This window comes from Bos grunniens, chromosome 2 (assembly GCF_055505025.1).
Source record: "Bos grunniens cultivar Pamir isolate PY7600 chromosome 2, Bosgru_T2T1.0, whole genome shotgun sequence".
NCBI classification, from domain to species: Eukaryota; Metazoa; Chordata; class Mammalia; order Artiodactyla; family Bovidae; genus Bos; species Bos grunniens.
The window spans coordinates 9238420-9261883 of record NC_141166.1 but is presented as its reverse complement, the minus strand read 5'-3'; the positions used below and the strand labels follow the sequence as shown (position 1 = coordinate 9261883).

Below are 23464 nucleotides of genomic sequence, written 5' to 3'. Positions count from 1 at the left end.
AACCACCGGGGCTGGTTGTATCAACACAGATATGGATATTTAGGGTTGCTGACAGGCAGGTCACGGGCAAGGGCAGGGCTTTGCCTCCTCTCCACCCACCCAGAGCCCTCCTGCCCTGTACAAACATCCCCGGTGCCCCCTGACTGGTCCCCATCTCCAGTCCTCTGAATCTACAGAGCTTTCACTGTAGGGTTGTTGGGAGGATAACAAATAATCTCAGGACTTCCCTGGTGGTCCAGTGGTTACGACTTTGCCTTCCAATGCAGGGAGTGTGGGTTCGATCCCTGTTTGGGAAGCTAAGATTCCATGCCTCCCCCAGGTCAAAAAACAAAACAAAACAAAACCTTAAAACAGAAGCATTGTTGTAACAAATTCAATAAGACTTAAAAAATAGTCCACATCGGATAATCTTAAAAAAAGAAAAGCTAATCCCTGCATAGGCTTGACCCGCAGTTGATGTCTGATGCATGTATGCATGCTAAGTTGCTTCAGTCGTGTATGACTCTGTGCGACCCCATGGACTGTAGCCCACCAGGCTTCTTTGTCCATGTGATTCTCCAGGCATGAATACTGGAGTGGGTTGCCATTTCCTTCTCCAATGCATGAAAGTGAAAAGTGAAAGGGAAGTCGCTCAGGCGTGTCCGACTCTTGGTGACCCCATGGACTACAGCCCACCAGGCTGCTCCATCCATGGGATTTTTCAGGCAAGAGTACTGGAGTGGGGTGCCATTGCCTTCTCCATGATGGTGGATAAGTGTTAGTTTTTACGGATTTTCTCATCCCAAACTCATCCAACACACCTGCCGGGTCTGGTGGTGAGACGGAGAGACTACCCGCCTCGTGGCACTTCAAGTGTGTGTGTCTCATCCCTGGAAGCCCCTCGCAGACTAGGTCGCATCTCTGTGGCCCTAGGCAGGTGCCCCCACCCCTGGGTATCGGAGGAACCACAGACAACCCTCCACAGCCGACTGACCCGGGCGGGGCTGGGTCCCCGAGTCTTGTATTTGGGGAGTTTGTTGATACCGGCTTCTCGGGGGACTTGAGGCCACCTAGGAAACCTCTGTCCTGATAGTGTTTCCAGGGCCATTTATAGGGGGAGGGCACGGTGACCTGAAAGGCCTCTCTCCAGACTGTCCTGGGTGCTCTGGGCCTCTGGAGCTGGCCTCCTGGGTTGTCACGCTGCCCGCTCCCACCTCCGTGACTGCACCATCCAGACCCCGTGTGCACCTGCCCTTCCCGCGTCCTCCTCCTCCCAGGCAGGGCTTGCCTGCGTGGCCCGGAGCTGTGCCAGCTCCCCCAGAGGGGTGGGAGGGCCGCCTGGGCTTCCTGCCGCGTCTCAACACGCATTGTTGGTGCAGACAAAGGCAATGGATTTTTGGTCCAAGGTGTGACCCAGCCCGGCACATCCATCAGGGCCTGCTGTCGCCCCGTTTCTTTCTTTCCCCTTCTCATTTCCGCTTTGGGCTGCGGAGGGGAAACAGCAATTGTGAAAGGACCACTTGTTAAGATAAAAATCGCAGCTCTTGACAATGCCACCACTCCAGCCCCCCTGGCAGCCCAGCCGTGTGCCAGGGGCAGTGCTCGGGGTCGCCGCCCAGGGCGGAGGCGAAGCTGCCCTGCCTGGCTCTAAATCTTTGCCTCCTGATGGCTTCGTGCCTGTTTCCTCATCTGTCTAATGGGGATAACAACAATTCCGATCACAGGACTGGAAGGGAGCATTCATTCAATGAGTCCATTCATTGTCAAGTCCCTGGAACTGTGCCTGGCCGAGAGTAAGCTCTCCGTTTGTGTGTGTGTGTGTGTGTGTGTGTGTGTGTGTGCTCAGTTGTGTCTGACTCTTTGCAGCTCCATGGACTGTAACCAGCCAGGCTCCTCTGTCCTGGAATTTCCCAGGCGGGAATACTGGAGCGGGTTGCCATTTCCCACTCCAGGATATCTTCCTGACCCAGGGATTGAACCCACATCTCCTGCATTGGCAGGCGGATTCTTTACCACTGGTGCTACCAGGGAAGCCCAAGCTCTCCATGCACAATGCTATTTTATCAGGAAGCATGAAAGGGACACAATTTGTGGAAAAGTCCAGAATCCCCTAGGAGTTTGGGTGGGAGCATTTGTATCTGAGATGGACGCTTCCAAACCTAGTTGTTCATCAGTCTCTCCCAGGGAACTTTAAAAAATCTATCACACCAGAAGTGTCTACTATTTCATTCATGGCATGGTGTTTAGAAGCTCAGGCTTGGAGGCAGCTGGCCTGGGTTCCACTTTGGGTTTCTGCCACTCACAGGCTGCTCACTGGACAAGTAATCTGACGGCACAGAGACTCAGTTTGCTTATCTGCAAAATGGGTATCCTTGCAGCTGCAGCCAGGATCCAGTGGGGTTGAGGTAGCTAATTCTGTGGTAGCTTAGTTCTTCATTCGGTTCCTGAATAAGAGGTTGGGCTGCAGCCAGGAAGGAATGAGCCCCCAGCCCCTGAGGAGAGCAGACAGAATGGAGGCCAGCATGGCGGTGTTTCTTGAGAGCCCTAGCCACACGTTTAAATTCTCCCACGGAGGCCAGCATTTGTTTTGAGATGTTATGACCTGAAGACCCCAAAGAAACAGAGGCCTTGACGCTTCCCCCCGTGGCCCTTTGTCTGTCACGCGTGGGAGGAGCCGCCCTGACCCGTGGTGCTCCCGAGCCCTGCAGCCCCCTCCACTCCGCCCCCCTCCTCGAGACCAGACAGTGGGAATGAGCACACAGACAGATCCTCCTAGCAGGGTCTGCACCTGAGGAACTGAAGGCCGGCTCCCCAGTCCAGATTAGATCGGGGCTGGGTGCAGGCCCTGTGCCTGGGGGTGCTCAAAGACAGACCCCGGGACCACCTCAGGTGTGGGGCCATGTGAGAGGGTGGGTGTGTGTGAGAGGGTGTGAGTGTGTGAGAAGGTGTGACTTGCTTTAGGGAGTGTGTGAGCATCCTTTAGTGAGTGCATTGGTGTTAGTGTATAAGAGTATAGCTCTGTGTTTGTGCGCTGGTCAAGAATCCGCCTGCAATGCGGGAGACCCCGGTTCAATTCCTGGGTCGGGAAGACCCGCTGGAGAAGGGATAGGCTACCCACTCCAGTATTCTTGGACTTCCCTGGTGGCTTAGCTGGTAAAGAATCCGCCTGCAATGCAGGAGACCCCAGTTCAATTCCTGGGTTGGGAAGATCCCCTGGAGAAGGGAAAGGCTACCCACTGCAGTGTTCTGGCCTGGAGAATTCCATGGACTGTATGGTCCATGGGGTCGCAAAGAGTCGGACACGACTCAGCGACTTTCACTCACTCACTCACTAGGTTTGTGCAATGAGGTGTGTGATAAAGTATGTGAGTGTGTGTGAGCATGCGTGTGTGAGGGTGTGAGAGGGAGGAGGGCTTTGGTCAGAGCCCTCAGTTGGGAGCTGGGGCCAGAGAGGCCCTCTCTCGGGTTTCATCCATGGTTTCCTGCGGGTCCCCAGAGTCACCTCCTCTCCCGGCAGTGGTGCTTCCTTCGTCCCCTCCTCCTGACCCAAGTGTTCGTGCCAGCTCTCGGGACTGTCCCTTCTGCCCGCTCTAGGGATGAAGGGTTGCGTCTGTTCCTCCCTCTGCCCCGCACAGGGGCTCCTTACAGCCAGCTGTCACCCCTGATCTCAGAGCCCGCTAGGGAGTGGGTGAGGACATCAGATTTTTTGGCAAGTGGGTCAGGCTGGGGGCGGGTGGCTGTCTCTGGAATGCATCGGGGGCTACCTCCAAGCAGACACGGGAGAGACAGGCATCTTCCGTGAGGCCGTCCCACCAGGCTGGGCTGAGGGAGCCCAGGGACAGCAGGATGCAGGGGTCTTGCAGGGCTGTCTGGCTGAAAGGGGGCAGCCGAGCCCCCCAGTTTTGGGCCCTGAGAACTAGTAAAGTGCACCTCTCTCGGTCTTGGAGCCACTAGGGGTGACAAGTTCTTCTTTTTTTTTTGCCAGTTGAAGGTGTTAAAACTGTGGCCAAAAGTAGACCACTGCTATCGTATCACAAAAAGAAGGACATTTGAAAAAAGGGAAGTGACACGTCTCAGGTTAAAGAGCAGTATTTTCCAAGAAAGGACAGTTAGTGACTTTCCTAGAACATGATTAACCTTGGACCAGTAAGAGGGCAGGAGAGCAGAGAGTGGGCGGAGGCAGCGCTCTGGGGTCCAGGGGTTGAAACCACGGATGGGGTGAGCACAGCAACGTGGAGAGACCACCAGCCCTGCCCCTTCCACTCTGGGTGCCGGGACCTGTGTGTAGCAGGGAGTCCAGCTCTGCAGCTGTGGGAAGTAGCGGGTGGGGGAACCAAGGGGTGCAATATCTGAAACCACCTCCAGGGGCAGGGGTGTCCAGCTTGTGCGTGTGCTGAACCACCCCTGTTCAAGTGCTGGTGCCAGGACTTACTCGCTGTGTGACTTTGAGAAGTAACTCAGCCTCTCTGGGGCTCCACTTTTTTTTTATGTGCTTAACAAAAGTGCCCATCTCCCATGGTTGTTGAAAGGATTCAATGAATTAATACACAAAGAGCCTCAGATAGTCCCTGAGGCACAGAATTCAATTGCTGTTATTTATTTATTATTTTTTTAAAAGTATCCATTTATTATATTTTTGACAGCACTGGGTCTTCAGTGCTGCGTGTGGGCTTCCTCTAGTTGTGGCCAGCGGGGGCTTCTATCTAGTTGCGGTGCTCGGGCTTCTCATTGCAGTGGCTTCTCTTGTTGCCGAGCAGATTCCAGGGCTCCAGGGCTCAGTAGTTGTGGTACACGGGCTTAGTTGCCCTGCGGCATGTGGAATCTTCCCGGACCAGGGATTGAACCGGTGTCCCCTGCATTGGTAGGCAGATTCTTAACCACTGAGCCAACAGGGAAATCCTAGTTATTATTCTTCTCTTTTGGGGGCTCCTTCCACTTTTTCAGAGTCATCCCATGAGCAGAAGGATCCAGACATTCCCTGTGTGGCTCTGGGGGACAAAGCCCACATGCATACATGCTGTGAGCCAGGTTCTATATCAGACAATTCTGTACCTAATCTTGAAGGGGGCTCTCAGTCCCATTTTACTGGGTGAGGAATCCGAGTCTTGGAGGGTGAAAATTTCCCAAGGTCACAAAGCTAGGATGATGCAGAGCTGGGGGAGGCTCAGGTTAGTCTGACTCCAAAGCCTCCCATGTCATTTTGTAATGAGTTGGTAGAGCAGACTTTAAGCATCACCTTATCAGGGATCATGGCTGTCCTGTTCAGCGCTGTGTGGTCAGCACCTTCCACAGGGCCCAGCACAGAGCCATGCTTGGTCAGTCTTTGATGAATGAGTGATGGGAAGTATTGAGTTTCCTGATGGCGAAAGTCTTCAAGGAAAGAGCTATCAAAGACGCCATACACGTATTAGGGACCCACTGGGCTTCCAGCCCTGGATTCTATGGGTCTGTGGTCAGACCCTCAGGGCATGAGGGCATTTTTGAAGTGTGTGCACAGCCGGAAGCCCCTTTTACTTAATATTCAGAGATGCTGATCGGTCCCTCCAAAGCCTCCAGGGAGTAGCAGACAAGTTCTTTGTTAGGGATCCCTGCCTTAGCACCCCCTGCCTTGCCACCTGTATCGGTGACTGATAGATGGCTCCATTCACCCTCTGGTGGGGGCCTCTGGTCCCACATCCAACCATGGGGCCTTGGGTCACGTGGGGACTTTGTCTTCAGGGGCTCCACTTCTGTCTAATGGTGTGCTACAGCTGGTGGATACTAGATCGAGATCCATGTCTTAAACCATCAGGAATTTTTATGAGCCAGTCATCATTATAAATTGCATTATGTAAGCTTACAATTAAATTATATTAAAAACAAGGACTAGAAGTATTCAAAACCCACCACTTCCTAATTATTTCCCTACATTTCACTATTGTCTATGGTCTTGGGGTTATTTACAGCCATTGCATCTGTAGTGGAAGCAATATATAATGCTACAAAGACTTCACAATAGTAGTTTGACGTTGGCTGTGGTGGGAATACTTAGATCCCAGAAATTGGCGAATTCTGCAGTCAGGAGGACCCCACCCCAGGAGCCAGTTGTTAATTACTTGGCAGCACACTGCTGCCTCTGCCTGTTGCTGTTGTTGTTGTTCAGTTGCTCAGTCGTGTCCGACTCTTTGCGACCCCGTGGACTGTAGCCCACCAGGCTCCTCTGTCTATGGGATTTCCCAGGCAAGACTACTGGAGTGGGTTGCCATTTCTTCTTCAGGGGATCTTCCTGACCCAGGGATGGAGCCCACGTCTCCTGCATTGGCAAGTGGATTCTTTACCCCTGAGTCACAAGGGAAGCCCGCTTCTGCCTGTACAAACAGAGACTTAGGCTTTCGGAATCTTATTGACAGTGGGGGTGGATGACTAGGCTCTAGAGAGGGCTCAGTATTCAGAACCTGTTGGGTTTTACCCAGACATTTTCATTTCTAGCTTCCTGGACGCTATTTTATTGTACTAAAAGCATTCCCCCTCTTTTCTTTCATTACTGGAAAACTTAGAAATAAATTTGAATTGGTCCTGTAGCAGGCAGCATGCCTTGTATTTCGCACACTGATTTCATTTCTAGCATTTTGTATTTTCCTACCCGTATTTCACTTTTACTTTGTCTCCCCTTTTCCTGTTTTACATGTAAATTAGAGAAATATGTATCTATCTATCTGGCTGCACTGGGTCTTGGTTTTGGCACACGGCCTTTCATTGCGGCATGTAAACTCTTAGTTGTGGCATCTAGGATCTAGTTCCCTGACCAGGATCATACCCAGGCCCTCTGCATTGAGAGAACTGAGTTTTAGCCTCTGGACCATCAGGGAAGTCCCATATATGTAAAGCTTTTTTCTGCAGTTTTGTTGCAGTATAATTGACATAGAGTAAGCCACACATATTTAAAGTGTGCAGTTTGAGTTTTAATAGATGAATGCATCTGTCAAAGCATCACTACCATCGAGATACTGATCATATTCACCTCTGAAATTTCCCTCATGCCCTTGGGAATCCGTCCCTCCCATTCTCCAGATTACCCCTGACTTGCTTTCTATTGCTGCTGGTTGTTTCAGAATTTTGAAAACATGGAATCTATAACATATACTTTTCTTCCCTCCGAGTCTGGCTTCTTTCGCTTAGAATAATGTTTTTTGAGGTTCATCTACATTGCTCAGGCACCAGTAGTCTGCTGCTCTTTACTGCTGAGTGATATTCCATTTAGGGATATGCCTCTCTTGGTTTGTGCATTTACCTGTGGATGGACATTTGAGTTGTTTCCACTTTGGCACTGTTATGAATAAAGTCACTATAAATATTTGGTTAAAAATCTTTACGTGTCTGTACGCTTTCATTTTTCTTGGGTAAATATCTAGAAGTAGAACGGCAGGGTTATATGTTAAATCTCTGCTGAACTTTAAAAAAAATATACTTTACCAACTGTCTTTTTTTTATCATTTATTTTAGTTTTATTTATTTGTTTTTGGCTGCACTGGGTTTTCATTGCTGCATGTGGGCTTTCTCTAGTCGCAGTGAGCGGGGGCTGCTCCCTAGTGATGGCGCTCGGGCTTCTCGTTGCGGTGGCTTCTCTTGTTGCAGGGCGTAGGTCCTAGGTGTGCAGGCTCAGTAGTTGTGGGGCTTAGCTGCCCAGTGGCATGTGGAATCTTCCTGAACCAGGGGTCGAACCCACGTCCCCTGCATTGGCAGGCAGGTTCTTAACCACTGGCCCTCCAGGGAAGTCCTGCTTAACTTTTAAGAAACTGCCAATTTCAGTCTGTTTGTCATGCTCTGTGACCTTGGGCAGGTGACTTAACCTCTCTGGGCTTCGACTTTGCCATGGAACTCGATGATGTAGTTCCTGTTCATTTCTACCTTCACACAGCTCTTTAGGATAGACAAAACTGTCTTGGTGAAAATGCTTAGGGCTCTCAGGAAGAAAAGTGAGCCTGAGAGAGCCAGAGTCTTATTATTTCCACCATCATCACACTCTCAGAGCTCTTTAGTTAGGTTGCTCATCTCCCCTGTGGACCTGAAGGGGATGCTGGGTTGGGATGCGGGACACTTTAGGTTCCTACCAAATTCGACACTGCCCAGCCCTTTCCCTAGCCTCTCGGCAGTGCTGATGCTGTCAGAGATGACAAGCCTGGGAGCTGCCCGCTGAGAAGGCCTTGGTCAAGGTGCTGGGATCCTCCTGTGACGTGAAGTACCCTAATCAGTTCTATAGCTCACAAGCCAGCTGGGGAACCTTGTCCTCTGATCAAAGGCAACATTAAATGATGAAGCATGCCCACACCCAGCCTAACAAACTCTTAACATCCAGACGACTTGGTTAGCAGGGACACTTGCAGAGGGCTTGAAAGGATGCTGCAGGTTTGTGGCTTTGTTCTGAGGCCTTGTACGGCTGACACTTCTGTGCCGTGCGTGATGGTGAGATTGTGTGTGTGTGTGTGTGCGTGTTGCGGGAGTGGGACTGTCAAGGGGACTTTCTTATTTGGTGTGACCGAGTGGGCTTCCCGGGTGGTACTAGTGGTAAAGAACCCACCTGCCAATGCAGGAGACTTAAGAGACATGGGTTTGATCCCTGGGTTGGGAAGATCCCCTGGAGAGGGAAATGGCAACCCAGTATTCTTGCCTGGAGAATACTATGGACAGAGGAGCCTGGTGGGCTATAGTCCACAAGGTTGTAAAAACTCAGACATGACTGAAGCGACTTAGCACGCACAAATACATCTGACTGGGACTAACGTGGTTAGGTTTCAGGAGAACAGGTCTGGAGGGGGTGGGGAGATGGGGAGGATTCCGTGCGCAGGCTGGTTGAAGGAACTCCCCCACGTAATTCCAGACCCCCGGGGCCCATGTAGGGGCTACAGATTCTCCAGCTTGGCTGAACCGCTGCTATGCACGGCCTCTCTGGGCGCCTATGGGTGCCTAGCAAACACACCAGGGCCCGTGAATGCCCCCTCCTCCCTTTGACGTGCGGCAACAGATGCATCTTCTTGAGGACTTGCAGATTCAGAAGGAAGCTGATGTTCAAGATGCGTCAGTTTGTCCAATCTCCCTGCCTCTGCAACTGCAGTTTCTCATTTACGTGCTGGAGACTGCGGCAGAGGTGGGAGGTGAGGGAGAGTGCTGGGGAGGAAGGAATAATGGGGGGGGGGAGATTTGTGTCAGCAAATGAAAGAGCCGAAGTTTTCATGTGTTTCTGGGGAAATAGAACTTTGCAGGGCTTATGCTTGACAGTAAATCAAGGCGGCTGCTTTGGGCAGCTGTTGGCTCTGTGTTTGCTCCAGGGGTTGGGATGTGGGTGGGATACAGGGCCAGGCAGAGCACTTCCTGGCTGCAGGCGTGAAAATGGTCCCAGGTATGGGGTCTAAGAGAGAACAGAAGCTGGCTAATGAAGGTCAGGTGGGGGACAGCGGAGGGTTAGGGGCAAGGACATCTGCTAAGCCAAGGCTGTTCCCTGCTTGTTACCTCTCACACCACGTCCAAACCCAAGTTCAAGTTCTTTGCTGTGGGCAGCACATGTTTTAGACTTCCTGTTGCCAGGTGACGTGGGAAGAGGTTGGAGAGATCCTAGGGGGTGGAATGAAAAGGGGAGCAGTTGTTCAGAGTGTGGATGCAGCCAGGGGAAAGTTCGAAAGCAAAGCTGGACTTCTGCAGGGCTAATGAGTTTGGAAAATGTTTTCGCAGAGCTATTTCAGCTCAGAAGGCTCTCCGAGGACTAGGCAGCATCGTGCTTAGCTTTGCAATTTGAGGAAATATTTTGTAATGTAGAACTGATGGAGCACTCAGCTCCCTCCTACCTGGAGAACCTCTTCTTGCTTGATCCAAACCCTGACCTGTCTATCCCTCAGAGGGCGCCCCTGAAACCCCATCTCCAGGATGTTTGGTGTCTATGTCACAGCCTGTTTATTGATATTTCAGTTAGACTTTCTTAACTGAGTTGGAAATGCTCTGTCAGGAGCCTGCCTCCCTAACTTGTTAAGCAGACTCAACAGAACTCATTGATTACATATGTGCTGTGTCCACAAGCTGAGGTGCACCTTCTGTGTGTGTGTGTGTGTGTGTATGTGTGTATGTGTGGGGCAAGGGGTTACCTGTCTACCACCCAGGGAGCTTGGGACACCTTGGGACCCCTGAGACCTCTGGCAGAATTGGTGAAGGGATTGACTTTGGAAGTGCAAGCAGGTCAGGCCCCCAGAATGATGGAAATGAGATTTTCAAAGGAAGTTGGTCGGTGGCAGTATGCACTGGTACCAGATTTCTGGAGGGTCATTGGCAAGATGCCTTAGAAGCCTTCGTTTTGTCTGCCCGTCAGCCCAGCCTTTCCACATCTTCCAAGATTGTATCTAAGGAGGCAATCATAGATACGTGTAAAAGTTTACTCAATCTCTTGGGGCCTCAGTTCCTTGATCTGTCCAGTGGGGATGCTCAGTTCTCAGCCTCCCTCTGCAGAGGGCTGCCAGAAGGATAATGTGCGTGGTGCCCAGGCAGCTGTTGGTTGTCACTAAGCCTGAGGACGGCGAGGCTGAGTGCCTTGCTCCAGGGCACGGAGCGAGGCAGCCACCGGGCTGGGACAGGCAGGCAGTCCACAGCACCCAGGAAGTGGAGGATGGGCGCGAGGAGGCATCGAGAGTGCTGGGTGTGGGACAGAGGCCAGGATGTCCGTCTACACACCTTCCCCCAGTTTCTCTGATTGCTCAGTGAAGATAGCGGTCCATCCCCCTCCTCTGTCTGCTCAGGTGGGAAGGCAGAGTCTTTCAGTTTTGGGGTCTCTCAGGTGACCCTGGACCCTTCCAGAAGCAGGAAGTTATGGCAGGAGCCCCTGCCCATCCCCACAGTATCCCTCAGCTCAATTCATCTGGGGACACACAGCACCAGGAGGCCTTGGAAACGCACGCACACACACCCTCCTCCCTACACTCCCCCCCACACACTCCCATGTATCCACACACACTCACATACTTACACACGCTCACATACTCACACCTACACACACACACACTCCCATGGACTCATACACACTCGCATACTTCCACACGCTCACATACACACACGCTCGTTTCCCGTCTTCCCGGTCTCCATGAAACGCAATTCTAACAGCGCTGTCAGCTGAGGTGAGTGGTTCCGTTCTGGGGTCTGCCTCCGTAAATGAACCTGACAGGTGAGGGAACGTGGCTGAGAAACCCTCAGAGGCTGGTCAAGAGTGAAAAGCTTTTTATTTGCTGGTTCATTCTGAAATGCTGGCAGCAGGTTGGCAGGGGCGGTAATCAGTAACTGGGTTACAGGAGAGAAGAGGTTCAGCAGAGCCTCCATCCACGGGCAGAGACACAGAGCCCAGCCTGGGCTAGAGCAGGAGGCTTTGGGACCAGGCAGTGGCTCTGGCTGGGGGAGCCCTGCTCACACGAAGACCCCTCGTGGTGGTGGTGGGGAGACTCTGGCCTGGAAGTTGCCACCAATAGAGCTGCTTTTGTGACCCTTAGGGGCCTACCAGGCTTTGAGGCTCTGTGACTGTGGCCAAAGCCATCTCACCTGACTGGGCCTCAGTTTCCTCTTCTGCAAAATGGGAAAATAAAATCCCTACTTCATTTGGTGTCGTAATGGTTTAATGAAAGAGTGAAGGCCAAGGCTTCTGCGGTACCTTGGAGTGGGTGAATTCACTACAAATAAGTCCAGTGTGTGGACCCTTCACCATGAGCCAAGAACCCCCACCAAGAACCCTGAACCTGGGTAATCACTTTGAGTTCTCACAACAGCCCAGGACGACGAATATGATTATCATCATCTGCGTTTTACACACGAGGAAACTGAGGCGCAGGAAGCTGGCCCAGGGAGCCTGCTTAGTCACTGTGCTTCTGTCTCCCGGGTAAGTGGAGAGGGATGAAAAAGACTTTTTTTTTTTTTTTTTTTAGGAAGGCAGGAGGTGGAGAATCAGCTGGAATTGGCTCTTTGGCTTCTGTTGCGGTTTACCCATCTTTCTCATATCCCATTTTCATGAGATGGCACAGTCTACCACGTTCTGGAAACTCAGTGAGGGCCTGAGTCCTGCCTCCTCTGCCAGTGAGCTCGGCTTGCAGAAGGAAGGGTGGGCAGCCAGCCCTATTTTACACCATGAGATGGAGGGTTGATCTCAGCCGTGTTTAAAATTTTATACTGTTCCCACCCAGATCTTTCCATGCATGGCACATCCTTCAACAGACACTCCACTGTGGCTCATAAAAACGACTCATCCTTATATCCTGCTCTCATGCTGCAGACTGGGAAAAACAAATCTGTTCTAGAACGTCCCAAGACCAGGAGGGAAGCTGCCCCAGTGGAATGCTGCGGTGGGTCCAGATGCAAGCAAAAGAGCATCCGAGTCCCTGCAGATGACGCAGTTGCCAGAAACGAAGCTCTTGCCTGGGACCAACTGTGTATCTGATTTGGAGAGCTCCTGGCCCCACAGGTATTAGTCATCTGTCACCCGCCTTTTTCCTGCACAATTACCAACTAACAGGAGTGACGTTATGACGCATTTCTTTGCTCAAATGACTTTTGTGGCCAAGTGGGGCCCCCAAATGATTAGGTATTATATTGTAAATATAATTTAGAAAACTATAGTTTCTAAATATTTCTAAATTTTATTTCTAATGTTTCTAAATATTCCAGGCTCAGAAAGACTATCCTAGGATGAACAGGACTGACTCTCTTCTTGATGTTGAAGCGTTCAGTTGAATCCTGATTTGAAAGGAGAGGACCAGGTACAGCCGGCTAGATCTTATATTACACCAGTGATTTACCCTAGCAGTTGCTTTTATACAGCAAGTGACAGGTAACTGCTGCTTTTTGGCCAGTTGCATCCCTGAACCAAAGGAAAACCTGCTTTTCTTGGGTGTTTGATCACCTTCATGAGAATCTTTTGTTTTTTTCCTCTTGGAAACTTCTGATTTTCCTGACTTTCAGAAAGTCACTATTCTCTGGACATCTCCAGCCCCACGAACCCTTCCATCTTCCCTGTCCGCCACAAGCCATCTGTCCATCTTGCCTTCTTTATACTTTTTGAAGGGTGGGTTCAAGATGGAGAAAGTGGATCATCGTGCTCCTGGTTCTTAGCTGCAATGCTCACTGGACAACCTCTAAGCAGATGCAAAGCCAGGCCACAGTTTCCCCACATTCTGGACAATTTTCAACTCTCAGTCAAATTTAGAGATGAAAAATAGCATCTTGCAGTTCTCTTGTAAAGACTGGAGATAATGCCCACTTGGCACCTAATAATGGTACTATCGATATTATTTTTTTTCCAGGCAAACCAGAAGTTCATAACAGCATTTTCCCCCCCTTTTCAGCTTGATTGAGGTGTAATTAGCATATACCCCTGTACACATTTAAAGTGCACAGCATAATAACTTGAATGACTTGACTTACATATAATGTGAAATAACGACCATGATAAATTTAGTTAACATATATCATCTTATATAAACACTCATAATAGCATGTATATGTATATATTAATGGACTTGAAAGTCCTATACAGGATTGCATGACAGATCAATTTCTCTTGAAAGAGCAAAAGGCTTTGTAAGAAAGGTTTCTATTATGAGATAATTATAGATTCACATGCAGTCATAGGAAATAATACAGAAAGATCCCATAGACTCCTCACCCCGTTTCCTCCAAGTGTCAGTGAAAATCAAAGTCACTCAGTCGTGTCTGACTCTGTGACCCCGTGGACTATACAGTCCATGGAATTCTCCAGGCTAGAATACTGGAGTGGGTAGCATTTCCCTTCTGGCAGGGCATCTTACTAACCCAGGGACCAAACCTAGGTCTCCCATATTGCAGGCAGATTTTTTACCAGCTGAGCCACCAGGGAAGCCTGCATAACTATAGTACAATATCACACCTAGGAAATTAAAACTGATACAATCCATTGAAAATTAATACAAGTACAATTCATCGACCTTATTCAGACGTCACTAGTATTACGTGCACTCATTTGTGTTGTTGGTGTTTAATTTGATTAGCATTTTATATTATAAACAATGTCAAGATCTTATTGGTCAAGGAAGTGCTCTTCCATTTTCTAAAAAATGACTGGGTTGTGACGGTTTATTGGTGTGTTTCTCCGAATAGCCAACAGATTCTTTTGGGGAAAGCCTGTGTCCTCTGCATCTTTATGTTCCCATAGCTCAGCAAGGGCCTGCCTCAGATAGATAACAATATAACAAACACTTACTGAGCACCTATCACTTTGCAGACAAAGGTCCATATAGTCAAAGCTGTGGTTATTCCAGTAGTCAGGTATGGATATGAGAGTTGGACCACAGAGAAGGCTGAGTGCCAAAGAACTGATGCTTTTGAACCTATGGTGCTTGCAAGAAGACTCTTGCAAGTCCCTTGGACACCAAGAAGATCAAACCAGTCAATCCTAAAGGAAATCAACCCTGAATATTCACTGGAAGGACTGATGCTGAAGCTGAGACTCTTAATACCTTGGCCACCAGATGTGAAGAGCCGACACATTGGAAAGACCCTCATAATGGAAAAGATTGAAGGCAGGAGAAGGGGGTGGCAGAGGATGAGATGGTTGGCTGGCATCACCGACTCAATAGGCATGAGTTTGAGCAAACTCCAGGAGATAGTGAAGGACAGAGAAGCCTGGTGTGCTGCAGTCCATGGGGTCGCAAAGAGTCAGGCGCTACTGAGCAAGAGGACTGAACTGAACTGATGTATGAAACTGTGTTCTGAGTGCCTATCCCACAAGACACATTCTATTACTATTGTTTCCACTTTACAGATGAGGAAACAGAGCCCTAAGATGCTCAGGAAACATTGCCTGAGTGAGTGAGAGTCTGTGAGGGATCTGGCAGCATTAATCATTGAGGATGGCCCTTTTTCTCATGGTGAATCCCAAGCTCCATAGTATCAGAGAACAAATGCTGCTCATTAATTCCTTAAACACCTCTCTCTTCTGGAAGCATCATGTATCATGTAGGAGTTAAGGGCAGTTTCCAGAGTCAAGTTTTATGAGTCCAAAACTACCTCTGCCACTTAGCTGTGTGGCTTTAGGCTAGTTACTAAAATTCTTTGGACCTCACTCTTCTCATATGTTAAATGGGATAGTAGTAGTACCTGCTGCAGAGGGTTGTTGAGAGGATTAAATAATAAGCATCAAGTGGTTAGAGTAAGACCTGGCAGTTTTCAGAGTAATGCATATCAGGGACGATACTTCCTGTGCTTTTAACACCACCATTGCTACTGGACTCCAGAAAGCCGACACATGGAGCGATATGGCACCCATTTGTGGATCATTCCCCCATTATAATTAAAGTTCCTACCTTCTTATGCTTGCAGGCACTGGACTGGAAGACTCTGGGCTAGGACTGAAGGTTTCCTTGGTGATAATAACATTTATCTTGGGAGGACTGTTCTGGAAAATGCTAGTGGCTCCTTCCTCCTTCCCCTCTTCATCCTCCTTTTTAATTCCTCCTATAAATAATTGTTATGAGCTTGTTAGCTCCTATATCAAGCAGATGGGGACATAACAATAAGCAGAACCTGGCTTGATCCCTGCCCAGATGAAGCTTACATTCCAGTGAGGGTTGGGGAGCTGTTGCCTAGATAATGACACAAGGGCAGTGACATCACAGATACAGCCAGCGCTGTGGCAAAGGACAGGTGTGGGGACAGGTGAGAGATGCCCCACCTTGTTCTCTGCTCACCAGAGGGGCGAGGCGCACAGTATGGCAGTCAGAAGCAGCAGCCGCTGATCAGCCAGGCTGATCTTGAAGCTAAGCCGGGGAGAAGGTCCTGGTTTACAAAGTAACCATCAGAGCTGGCACTTGCTGTGTGCCCAGGTGCTTTCCATGTAGTAACTCAGGCCAACCTTACATCAAAGCTACCGTCCCATTTTACAGATGAAAAAACTGAGGCTTAGATTCAGGAACTTGCGCAAGTGGAAGATGCTCAATCAGCAATGTACGCATGGCTGAACTTCTTTTATTTTTGCCTGCCCTGGGTCTTTGCTGCTGCACACAGTTTCTCTCTAGCTGCGGGGATCAGGGGCTACTCTCTGGTTGCGGTGTGCGGGCTTCTCACTGTGGTGGCTTCTCTTGTCGCAGAGCACAGGCTTTAGGCGTCTGGGCTTCAGTAGTTGCGACACACAGGTTTAGTTGCCCTGAGACAAGTGGGATCTTCCTGGGCCAGAGTTTGAACCAGTGTCCCCTGCATCGTAAGGCAGACTCTTAACCACTGGACCACCAGGGAAAGCCCAATGCATGGCTGAATTTTAATTGTTTCCCACGAACAATGGACATTTGTAGGCATCTCATGTACTGAACATCCAGAGGGCAGGTAGTGACTATAAAAGGTCAATCATATCCCTCTTAAATCTTTCCTCTTCTAGGAGACCTAACCAACTAAAGAGAACTAACAGATTATAAATGAAGCCTGCTTTCATTTCCAACAGTATGCTGGGCCTTGCACTAGGAAATGTACACCATTATCTCATATAACAACATATACATGAGCTTTTCCAGTTCCAACAGAAGCGTGGTAACTTCCTTCAGCAAAATAAAAAGAAAGATCAGATCAGTTGCTCAGTCGTGTCCGACTCTTTGTGACCCCATGAATTGCAATAAAAAGAAAAAACCAACCCAAATTCAACTAAGATAGCAGCCTTCGTTACAAGTGGTAGATTTCAAACTCCCTCATTCTCTCTTTTTAAATGACTTTGTGTGACATAATGTACATTCCATAAAATCTACCCATTTTAAGTGTACAGTTCAATGCTTTTTAGTAAAATTACTGAGTCAGGCATCCATCACCACAATCAAGCTTTAGACATTTTTGCCTCCTCAGTATGATCCCTAGTGCCCATTCATAGTTAATCCTTGCTCTATCTCTGAGCTCCGGGCAACCACCAACCTAATTTCTGTCTCTACAGATTTGCCTTTTTGGGACCTTTCATTAAGTGTGTTAATGTATGTTAATCATACATTCTGTGGTCTCTTATGTCTACTTTCTTTCACTTGGTATAATGATTTTGTGGCTTATCCATGCCGTAGCAGGTATTCGTTCTTCATTCCTTTGCATGGTTGAATAAGACTCCACCGTGTGGACAGACCACGCTCTGTCAATCCGTTCATCTGCGGTGGGTGTCGGGTCGTTCCCAGCTTTGCGGTGTTAGGAATGACGCTGCTGTGAGCCTTTGTGCACGAGTCTTGGTGTGGATGCCTGTTCATTTCTCTTGGGTCAATACCTAGGCATGACCTTGGTGGGGTCGTATGGTAAGAGCACATTTAACTTTTGAAGAGACTGCCAAACTGCTTCCATAGGGGCTGGGCCGCTTCACATTCCCGTCAGCAGGGAGGAGGGCTCCGATTTCCCCCCATCCTCACCAGCGCTGGTCGTTGTCCATCCTCTTTCCCCCTCTCTTCTTAAAGGAAATGACTGCGCTTGAGCTGATGGAAGGCTCCCCGTGCACCAGGCATGGGGCAGGCTGCAGCTCCCCAGGCTTTGTCCCCACGACCCTACGAGCAGGTGTCCTCGTACAGCCCAGACTGAGGGCCTGGGTGCGTTGACATGTGAGGCGAGCTGCTCAGGCCACGGCTGAAGTGATCTCCTAGCGGGACGGGTGGACATGGGAGTCGGGCCCAAAGACAGCACAGTGAGAGATGCTGGGAGTGGCTGCTGGGGTCCGAGGTGGGAGGACCGGGCCTGTCTCGCTGAGGCCTGCGGCCCAGAAGAGACTGGAAGGTAAGGCTGGGAATTTTCCCTGTATCACATGCCCCCGGGAATGACCAGTTCCGGAGGCCCAGCCCCTCCCCAGTTCCTGTCCCCTGGAACAAAGAGGCCCTCAAGTCCTCCTGCCTTAACCCTGTGCGCCTTCCCCCCTTTCCCTGCCCCCGCCTCAGGCTTAGAGAGAAGCACAGTGTCCAAAATAAGGAACATCTTGTTCTCCGCAGGGATAGCCTCGCATGTGATGCCCCACTGTGAGGCCCTCGGCTGTTAATTATGACAAGATTTCAAGGAAGAAAGTTTCCACCCAGTGGCCAGCAGGTAGGAGGCCGGCCTGGGCTCCACAGCCCTCGGTAAATGACCTCGTTGAGTCGGCGTCTCCCTGGATTGCAATTACAATCCTTCAGGCCCGACACAAAATCATTGGGCTGGTAAGAGGAGAGTACCTGGGTAATGTGTTTAACGAAAACTAACCTGGTTAAGCCCCGACTCTATTGAAAATGAGAAAGTGCGGATGGGCCCGATCGATGAGTCCGCAGCCCAATTTACTCCAGAGCTGGCTTTGGATTTCAGTTAAGTGGGCCAGCCCGAAAACGGGGACGCTCGTTTTATTGAATTACCTCTTTGTCGTGGAGTTCAGATGATGGTGGAGTTTGTTGCGTCAGCCGCGAGGGCTGGTGGACGGAAGGGCCTTTGGTATCGCGTGTGGACTTGTCAGCCCGCCTGCAGACCCCCCTGCCCACACGAGTGTGCACACAACCCTCTCCGGAGTAAGAAGGATTAGTAAATATTTATCCCCACTCCTCGGGGAGTTGAAAGTACAGATGTGATCAAATACTCATTTACTCCCCACCCACCATGCCTGCCCATCCCCCTTGGCCGTTGGCAGATAAATGATGTTATTTGAAGGTATTCTTGAAATTTCTGATGGAGACTGTTTCTTAAGTGCTTTTAGAGCAGGCCTATACTTTGTAATACTTGTCATATTCTGGCTAGTAAACTCCTGGCCTTTAAAAGCCGGAACCTTACTCTGTTTCCTGAATCCGAGGGAATAGGTCATTAACTGTGAATTTCAAATGAAGCAGATTTACAGTATATATCACAGAAATAAGTTTATGAGAGACAGCAAATACCCAGGAATCCATGGAGCAGAAACAAACCGCGAACCTGGTTTTTCTTTTCTTTTTCAGGTTTTTGTGGCTGATTTGGCCAAGGCCAGGTCTCTAGTTCCAAGTTCCTAATAGAAATATCTTTCTGGTTCTGTTCGGCTCGCATCCCCATTCAGAACCCCACTGGGTGAGGTTCCTGGAGATCTTGACTGTGGAAATGCCCCTGTCTGGAGGTTAATTCTTTGAGATAAGGGTGGGGAGTGGGTTTGGCTGGGTGGGGGAAATGGGAGAGAGGTTAAGGGAAGCGCAAGTGAGGCTGGATCAGCCAGGCTGGGGGCCAGTTCTGTGTGTCTATGCTTGGCCAGGCTATAATATCCAGTTACTTAATCACACGCGGATCTAGGTGTTGCTGGAGAATCCCTACAGAAGGAATTCTGTAGATGTAGAATTGGTTATGGCACCCCACTCCAGTACTCTTGCCTGGAAAATCCCATGGACGGAGGAGCCTGGTGGGCTGCAGTCCATGGGGTCGCTAAGAGTCCGACACGACTGATCGACTTCACTTTCACTTTTCACTTTCATGTATTGGAGAAGGAAATGGCAACCCCCTCCAGCGCTCTTGCCTGGAGAGTCCCAGGGACGGGGGAGCCTGGTGGGCTGCCATCCGTGGGGTCGCACAGAGTCGGACACGACTGAAGCGACTTAGCAGCAGCAGCAGCAGCAGAACTGGTTGCTTTTCAAGTGACGCATGTTACCCTTGATAGTGTAATGTCATCCAATCAGCTGAAGGTCTTAGGAGCAAAACCAGAGATGATTTCCCAGAGAAGAAATTCTGCTGCAAGACGGTTGTATCAACTCATGCCTGACTTTTCAGTTGCTGGAAGAATCCAACCTGCTGCCTTATAAGATTTTGGACATGCTGGTCTTCACAAATGTGTGAGCCAATACCTTAAGATAAATCCATCCATCCATCCATTCACTCACACACCCACCTATCCATCCAGCCATCCACCTACCTACTCATCCATCCATCCACTCACCCATCCAATCATCCATCCACCCACTCACCCATCCACTCATCCATCCACCTATCCATCCATCCATCCATCCATCCACTCATCCATCCACCTATCCATCCATCCATCCATCCACTCACCCATCCACCTACCTACCCATCCATCCATCCATCCATCCACTCACCCATCCACTCATCCATCCACCTATCCATCCATCCATCCATCCATCTACCTACCCATCCACTCATCCATCCACCTACCTACCCATCCATCCATCCATCCATCCACTCACCCATCCACTCGTCCATCCACCTACCTACCCATCCATCCATCCATCCATCCACTCACCCATCCACTCATCCATCCACCTACCCATCCATCCATCCATCCATCCATCCACCTACCCATCCACTCATCCATCCACCTACCTACCCATCCATCCATCATCCATCCACTCACCCATCCACTCATCCATCCACCTACCCATCCATCCATCCATCCATCCACTCACCCATCCACTCATCCATCCACCTACCTATCCATCCATCCATCCTGTTGGTTCTGTTTCTCTGGAGAACCTCAATTGATACAGCTGGTATCTGGCAGTAATTTTTGGACCTTTTCTCTTCATCATTTCTGAATGCTTTTCTTCACTTGCTGCCATCTTGAAGGGGCAGGAGAGACCTATGCAAGTGCTTTGAGCAAATCATGGCACGTGGGAGTGCCCGGGGGGGGGGCAGTAGCTAGTTTCCGTCCCCAGTTTCTCTTTTTTCGTCTCTCCTTTGAGTCAACCTTGAAAGAAGATAATAACCAATACAACAAGCTAGTGAATATGACAAAAAGGAAGTAGACTCCTAGGGACAGAGAACAAACCAGTGGTTACCAGGGGGTGAGGGGTTGGGAGTAAGAGGTGCAAACTGTTAGGTACAAAGTAAGCTACAGGGATATACTGTGCAGCATGGGGCATATGGCAAATATTTTATAATGACTATAAATTTTTTATAACTATAAACTATAAATTTAAAAATTTCAAATCACTATATTATATACCTGCCACTTGTATGATATTGTATATCAACTTTACTTAAATTATATATCTTAAGATATATATATATACACTATATTATATACCTGCCACTTGTATGATATTGTATATCAACTTCACTTAAATTTACAATATTCACTTAAATATTGTATATCAACCAGTTTTTATCTATCATTCTTCTATCCCCTCATCCACCCACCCATCCTTCTATCTCTATCTCTCTACCTATCTATTCAATTTAGAAAAAAATTGGGAATAATATACATTCATAGGACCTTAGCTTTGAAGGGCACTTTTTGATATCTAGACTCTTCATTTTACTGATGAAAAAGCCAGGAAGCTCAGGGAGGAAGTGACTCACCAAGAGCAACACAGCACATTAGGGTCCGTGTGGGGATGGCACCCCCAGGTGTCCCTGCTCCCACTGCCTCTTCTGTGGCCCCGATTACATTTCATCAGGGCAGAGCTGGTGAGCCTGGGGGCGGGGTGGGGGAGTCTATCTGGTGTGTGCTCTGCCCCTCTTCTGCCCACATCCCTTCTCCTATTTCAGCCCGTGGGATGCGGTCTGGAGTAGGTGAGTCGGCTGTTAGTGACAGCTCTCTAGTGGGTTGTTTCTAGGGTGTCATGGTTAGAAGAGCCACCTGCTGTTGAATATTTACCATGTGCCAGGCACTGCACTTGGCACCCTAGGAAGGTCGTGAGCAGGAGGTCAGCCCAGGATCCCAGCTGCTAAGTGGCGCCTTTGGGAGGCCTCACCCTGGGTCTTCTCCTGGAGTGGAAACCGCCTGTGCTCCTGGGAGTCAGAGGGTCTGCACCCTCTGGCCAGCTGTGGCTTGGGCACTCTCAGATTCCTTTTCCTTACCTGTCACAAGCAGCACCCACTCTGCCTCCTTGGAGCTCTGAGCACAGTAAAGTGCCATGCGCGTGGATGATGCTGCCACCCCATGACTTGACTCTTCTCCCAGGCACAGCAGTGCAACCAGCTACTGTCCTGTTTCCACCTCTCTCTTCGTCTCCACAGGGTGAAATGTGCCCCAAGAGAGCCACCCCGGGACCAAGGCTTGGCTGAGGACTGTGGGTGCCTGGTGGGGGTTTTGATGTGTGGTCTTTGATGTGGAGGCTGGACAATCAGGAGAGGATCCTGCTCTGTGGGGCCAGGATGGTGCCTGAGACAGTCACGTCTTTGTGAACCCTGCCCGGGGGGCATCCGCCCACAGAAACCTGTTGATTCAGAGCCGCCTCTTGTGGGGAGAAGCAGCCTCGAGGGGAAGGGGAACAATGAGCTTGTCTTGTTAAGAGCAGAGTCAGGTGGGGGACAGCGCTATGTGATTTGGGAAGCACTCAGGAGCCCTGTCAGTGCTTGGGAACGGAAATGGCTTCATCGCTGGCAGGGATGCAAAGCTCTGGAATGTGCGGGAAGGGTGTTGTCTCGGCGGCTGTGTGATCGAGTCCCCACCTATTTCTTTCATCCTATGCCACCTTGTTCTTTGCCCCCTGCTCTCTGGCCCACAGTGGCTATGCTTCATCTGGCCTCAGGGCCTTTGCACATGCAGATCTCTGCTCTGAGATTTGAAATATTCAAATATGCAGAAAATTACAGAACGTGATTAAGCAGATAAACTGGATAACCGTTTCTGAATTGATGTTAATATTTTGACACTTTTGCTTCAGAATTCTTTTTAATTGTAATAAAACCACATATCATTACTTTTGTCTTCTTAACCATTTTGAACTGTACAGTTCAGTAGTATATTTACATTACTGAACAATCGATCAATCGCTGGAACTTTTTCGTCTTATAAAATTGAAACGTTGTAGCCACTAAATGCTAAAGAAGGATTTACCTGGCCCTCCAGGGGTTAAGACTCTGTGCTCCCAAAGCAGGGGGCACAGGTGCAGTCCCTGCTCAGGGGAGATCCTGCATGCTGCACGGTGCACCCAGAAAGAAAAGACCAGTGAAGAATATGGGATAGTTCACCAGCTTGTGTATCATCCTTGCATGGGGGGGCCAAGTCCACCTTCTCTGTATTATTCTAATTTTAGTCTGTGCTGTAGCCAGCACAAAGCACTTGCTTTGTTTTGATTTTTGTTTTTATACTTTTGTGTGTGTGTGTGTGTGTGTGTGTGTGTGTGTGTGTGTGTGTCGGGGCGGGGGTGGGGGGTGGCCCTGCTGCATGACTTTTGGGATCTTAGTTCTCTGACCAAGGATTGAACCTGGGCCCAGGGCAGTGAAAGCACTGCATCCTAACCACTGGACTGCCAAGCGATTCCCAGAACACTCCTTTTGTTTTTATTTATGTGTTCATTTTCAGTTGCCCTGAGTCTTTGCTGCTGCACACAGATTTTCTCTAGCTGCAGTGAGGGGGCTACTCTCTAGTCGTGGTGTGCAGGCTTCCCACTGCAGAGGCTTCTCTGGTTGTGGCCTACAGGCACCAGGCACGCAGGCTTCAGTGGTTGTAGCTCGAGGGCCTAGCTGCTCCATGGCACGTGAGATCTTCCCAGACCAGGGATCGAACCCACGTCCCCTGCACTGGCAGACAGATTCTTAACCACTAGACCACTAGGGAAGTTTCTAATCA

At 49.6% G+C, this 23464-nt stretch overlaps 1 non-coding gene across 1 annotated transcript; it reads right to left on the bottom strand.

Annotated features, from left to right (window-relative positions):
* Positions 1–22843: 22843 nt before the first annotated feature.
* On the bottom strand, positions 22844–22952 carry LOC147377413 (U6 spliceosomal RNA). The gene has a single exon (XR_015153666.1). It is a non-coding gene; the product is annotated as a U6 spliceosomal RNA (small nuclear RNA).
* Between the last annotated feature and the right edge of the window lie 512 nt (positions 22953–23464).